We start from the raw sequence: 5,565 nt of genomic DNA, 5'->3' as shown, positions 1-5,565 counted from the left end.
GAAATGTGAAACAGCAAAGAAATATGCTCCTCTATTTCTGTTGTGTCTTGCTGCAGAAGTGCCTACAGGAGATCACGGCTTCTGAGCCTGATGAGGTTTATAGATAGGTGCATCAGAGTCAATTTGTGCTGGATCTTGTCTCATTTAACATCTTTATGGCCTGGATGAGAGGGTGGGCAACAAGTGTGATGTTGGTAGTTGGTGCTTCCAGGCTGCTCCACATGAGATGCCTTGCTGCGTCCCTGCAGCAATCAGCTCTTGATTCTGAGGGGTATGAAAGCCCTGCAGCTCTTCCACTTGGATTTGAGATGCGGTAATTCCTTCTGGACAAGCTGGCAGCAGTGGCTCAGTTCCTTCTTTATGGTTTGATGGGGCAGATGGGCAGAAAACTGCCTTTGTTTCTCTGGGGGGCTGTTGTGGACAGACACTCCTTTCGAGGAAAGAATTAACTGCACATGTTGGGTTTTCTGCTGCTTGAAAAGGAGGGGGAGTTTCATGAGCACAGGATCTCGCAAGTACTTTCTGTAGGCTGTGGACTCACTTTCTGACTGGATTTTTTTTTTTTTTTTCCTGCTCAGTGCCATAGTCTTGCATCCTCAGGATGAAGTGTTTCTTATCTTTATCAGCATCCTTAATTTCTGCAGGTCAGGGCTCCTTTCTAGGGTGTGGCATTGTCTGTCCAGTCCTTACAGAAAGGACCACAGAACTTGTTAATATTTTTGTGTAAATACAATTGAGCTCTTCTCCAGACTGCAGTCTGCTTTATCTGTTTTATGGTAAGTTACAAATCAGCCCTTTCTGGCTGCCTTTCTTTGCCTGTCTGCCTTCCCAGCACTGGGAAAGCTGTTTAGCAGAGAGGTGAGGCTTCTGTATTTTACAGGCCAAACCTGAGATTACAAAGATCTCTTTTCTCTGGAACTGTGCAGTGATTCAGTAACAATAGTTGTGATTCCCAACCTGTTGGTACATTTATAAGAGAGGGACAGCAGGTGAGCTTGGTGAGGACAGAGCTGAGAAAATGAGGTCAGGACATGCCCTTTCTAGCACCCCCCATTGCCATGTTTTATCTCTGCCTGTAGAGCTCCATGCCAGAGTTAATGATAGATGCACTGTCCAGAAAACTCTGCCTCTCCTCTTCATCATCCTCCTGCATGTCCCAAATCCAGGGTGGCTTGGCTTAGAGAGGCCTGAGGATGGGACAGGCCAGCGGGCAAGTCTTCTGGCAGACAGCCTCTAACAGTATTACTCAGCTAACAGCATATCTCTGCAATAAATCATAAGAGATGTGATCCTGGTCTCCCATACGCTGTTTTTGCAAGGAGGCAAGGTTCATGGGAGATGCAGAGAGAAGATGGAATTGTGCAGAATTGGAAGAACTGGTACTGTCAAATACACCTATTCAGCTAAGCAAGGAGGGTCCCCCCTTATGAATCAGGAGCTTAGTCTGTCTTTCCTCTGCACTGCAGACTGCTGACTTGCTTCTCCCCGTGCGACAGGGTTTGGTGCCACGTTCAGGATCTCGGCAGGCCCTTTTTCAGGTGCACCAACAAATCTTGGCAGCTCTGTCTGGAAACAATGCAGTAGGACGACAGCAAGCGGGTTTTTTTGTGACCTAGGCTCTTTCTACAGCCTCTATGTGCTGCATAGCTCTTCTGCATTGATCCTATTGACTTTGTACTTGGATGCTGATATTCTCCTGTTGCTCCTATCCATTACTAAGCAGTCTCTCCTAGGGACTGAATGCTCATCTGGTCCCTTCCGTGCCAGGCTGATGGTCCCTGCCTGGCCCAAACAGGGTTTTTACAGGATAGAAGTGCATCTGGCACCAAGCTCCTAGGGCAGCTGGTCACAGTGTTTCACCAAAGCTCTTCCAAGGGCAACCAGTGGTGTCTTTCATCGCTGAGGCAGGTGTGACTGTTTCACAAATAGGTGATTCTTGGTGGGACATGTTCCAGGAGAAGTAATGGTATCTCCCTGTTGACAGATAAATATTTAGCTGAGAAGTACTAGCAAAATTGACTCTGTGTATTTAAAGAAGACTGAACATCACTAATCTTCTGTAAAACTGTACTATGTTTTTAAAAGGTTTCATTTTAACATTAGAATGCATAATAGATTTCAGTTTAACATCAACTCTAAACAATGCTCTCATCTGAAAGTACAGTTCAGCTTTTGCAACCTGTGAGTTTCAGAACAATTTGTATAAAATTTCAGGTCAAAAATCTTCCTGCTTCTGGAGAAAAGCCTTTTCACTGTTAATCTCTATCCTGTTGCTTTGTTTTGTGTTTGTGACTGCTGCTGTGAAGTGAGCAAGGAGTGAAGGTCTGCAGTGGTCTCGGGTCCTTTGCCCGAGTGAGGGTACTCGTTGTAGAGCTCAGTGGTGTGTGAGTAGCTGAAGTGATTCCTTCTAGTGTGTGTGTGTTACCTTTCATAAATCTGTTTGCCCTGCTCAATTAAGGCTGGCTAACTTCCAGGTATTCGAACTCCATTGAAGTCTTGTGAATAAAACACCAGCAGCCCAACCTCCTTCATACATAGATTTACAGAGAGCTTTGCAGACAGACCCGTTTGTCAGGAGTCTCTCCCTTTGGCTGTATTTTCAACTCGGGGGGTTTCCAGTTGTTACCAGTGCCAGTAACTCAAGGTTTTCTCATGGCTCTTTGTGGGACAGGCTCCCCATGCTCGGTGGATCCCTGCTGTGGCTCCAGGACTTACATGCTCTGACACTTAAAATGTCACTTGTGCTCTCTGGATGAGAGTGTACCCCTTTAAAAGGTAGTCAGGTGAGGTCAATACCCAAACACCAAACCTAGGGCAACACAAGGCAGACATGAAGACTCCTGGGTAGCAGAGCTCTCTGCCCAGGGACTGATTCTGGTGCAGTTACTTGTACCCTGAGGTCTCTAATGTGACTGGTCATACTGCAGTATTTTCTGATTCCTCTGAGACACTCAGTATTTTGCACTCCGGTGCTGTCCCTGGATATTACAGGAGACATTGCTAGACCTGAGAATGGGAAGAGCTAAGCTCGATGCTAAAAGTGATAGCGAACCTTCCCCCAAAGACCTCTGTAAACCCAGAGAGAAACTTTGCAGAAAATCTGGTGATTGATTATTTTGATTTCTCTGTAACAGGGGATAATGCTTTCTTCAGGGTCAGCTGTTGGACACGGTACCCCTGAGCACAGGTCAGAGGCTTTGCCGAGGCTGTCAGTTTTCAGTTGTCAGCATCATGCATGTGCCTTGTGGTTCTAGCTCTCCTAATACTAAGCATGCAGGCTGGCAGTTCAATTCCTAATGAACTTGATTTTTATCAGAAATGGCTCTGCTCTGCAAGACTGGAAGGCCTTGATGATCCCTGCCTGGATTCCCTGCTTGACTGTGTGATGGGAAAATAGTCTGCTGTTGTGACAGCCTTGGGAGGCCTGTCTGAAGTGCTGTGGGTGACATGGGTGCAGAGTGATCCCCCTGGCCAGTAACAGCCATGGACTGGCTCGGACCTGCAGCTGGCTACTGTAAGGAAGGACAGGCAGCAAGGTCCTGCCTGCGGGACGACCCCGTCGGGGCTCAGCGCTGCTGCAGCCTCTTTGCACAGTGACCGTATGGAAATTACCTCACCTCTCCGTGGACTTGTTTTCCCCTTTGGAGCGTACACATAACACGCAAACAAAGCTGTGTTTCATGTTTTCAGCTTCAAAGCATTGAAGGAGTTCAAAGTGTATTTCACTTATCCAGATAGCAGTTGTGGCTGTCCCAGAAAGTTCGACAAGGGGCTTTATCCTGACATGTCCCCAGCTCCTCTGCTCTGAAGTGGTTGTTTATTCCTCCCGCATCCTTTTAATGATATAAGATGTAATCAAGAGGCAGCTGAGACCCAGTTACATAACTGGTTGTCAGGGTTTCTCTTTGGCAGCGTTACCCTGCGTACTGTTTGCATGCTGACTTTCAGGAACGCGGGGATTTTCTCTTAACCAGCTAGCTCCTGAACCTGATATGGTAGTTCTGTTCCACCACCCCCCCTCCCCATGCCTACTAATTTTGTCTGGTTTGAGTTTTCTGAACCTCAGAGTGTATTTTATTGCTTGGGATTGCGTGAGGTTGGTACAGGTTTGACGTGGTCTGGGTAGACCCCGTGCCAGGCTCCGTATACCTGTAAAAGCAGGTGGCTGTGCTCTTGCCAGTGTGGCTGAGGGCTGGCGTGCAGCACCCTCTGCTATTCACTCGGGTCTGGGGCTCCCCGCAACTCTGCCAGTTCAAACAGGTCATTGTTCTCACTCCAGCTTCTACTTTCCTGCCAAGTCGGTGCTAATCAGTGGGGTTTTTTTCTCCCTTTCTCTTTTATGTCTGTCCTACTAATAAAATACAGCAGAAATGGGCAAGTGAGGGAGGAGCTGTTGTTTTCTTTGGCACACGGTGACCATCTGAGCAAAGATTGAACCAGATTGGAGCCAACGGTCTGTTTGCTACTCTGCAGGAAAAGGTGCCTCAAGAATGCTGGCCAGCCCTGTTGCTCCGCAAGCCTTGGTGCTGCAACCCCATGTGGTGGTCCAGCAAAGGTGGCTGTGAGGGGCTTGTTGTGGAGCCTGGTGCTGTTCCTGAGCATCCTGTGGATGCTGTTACTGAGTGACAGAAAATGCTTTTCTTCCTCTATCCCTGACCACACCGCTTGCTACCTAGCACACAGAATCCACAGCTTCTTGCTCCTGCCAGGCCTGATTTAAATCCTGCAATGCAAGAACGAATGCTGCGTGGTGCCAGGTTTATTGGGCAGAAACTTGCCCCCCCTGGCAGCAGCCTTTAGATGGGCATTACTCAGCTGGTTGCAGATCACAGTACATTCTCAAACTGGCTGTACCCAACATGTTTGTGGTCTGTGCTTTATGTTATACCTAATGCATGATGGACTAAGCCTCTTACCTGGAGATCATGTTTAATAAGGCATTGCTGGTGGAAGTTGTAGCCTCTGGTCAGGTACAGTTTCTTTCAGAAAGAGTGATTTCTGATGGCGTTTGAAACATGCTTTCTGCTGGATGAATTTCAGAAAGGATAAGGGTGGGAAGGTCCCATATATATAGCATTTTGTTACTCCAGAGCTGCAACCCTAAGATGGGACCTAGCAGATGGTATAATAAAACTGCCAACAGTTTTAGGCTTGAAGTGGAAGCTTTGCAACAAGAAATCTGGAAATCTAAATTATGAGTGAAAAGGTTAGACTAAGATCCTAGATTTGGGAAAATTTAGAAGAGAATTATGCTTGAAAAAAATGAACGAAAGGTCCGTTGAAAGTGAGCAAAGTTTCTTTTCTGACATAAAAGTTGGTTTACAATGTGTACGTTCCCCATGTTTCAGCTTTGTCCTAGGCTCCAAGAGCCAAAAAGTGCAAGTAAATAGGCTGCCTGGATGAAGGCTGTTGATCTTTGTGCCAGCAAAGATCAGAGTGAAAAATTAACAAACCACATCCGTTGTGAGAAGTGTATTTATAGCTAAAAATGGTGTTGAAAGTGCCAGCAACAGAGAAAGGTAATCTTTGATTTTTTTATAAAGTATTTTCAGGATTCGTAGTAGA

Source organism: Cariama cristata, unplaced genomic scaffold (assembly GCF_000690535.1).
Source record: "Cariama cristata isolate BGI_N322 unplaced genomic scaffold, ASM69053v1 scaffold5240, whole genome shotgun sequence".
Taxonomy (NCBI): Eukaryota; Metazoa; Chordata; class Aves; order Cariamiformes; family Cariamidae; genus Cariama; species Cariama cristata.
Note: the sequence above shows the minus strand (reverse complement) of the source record.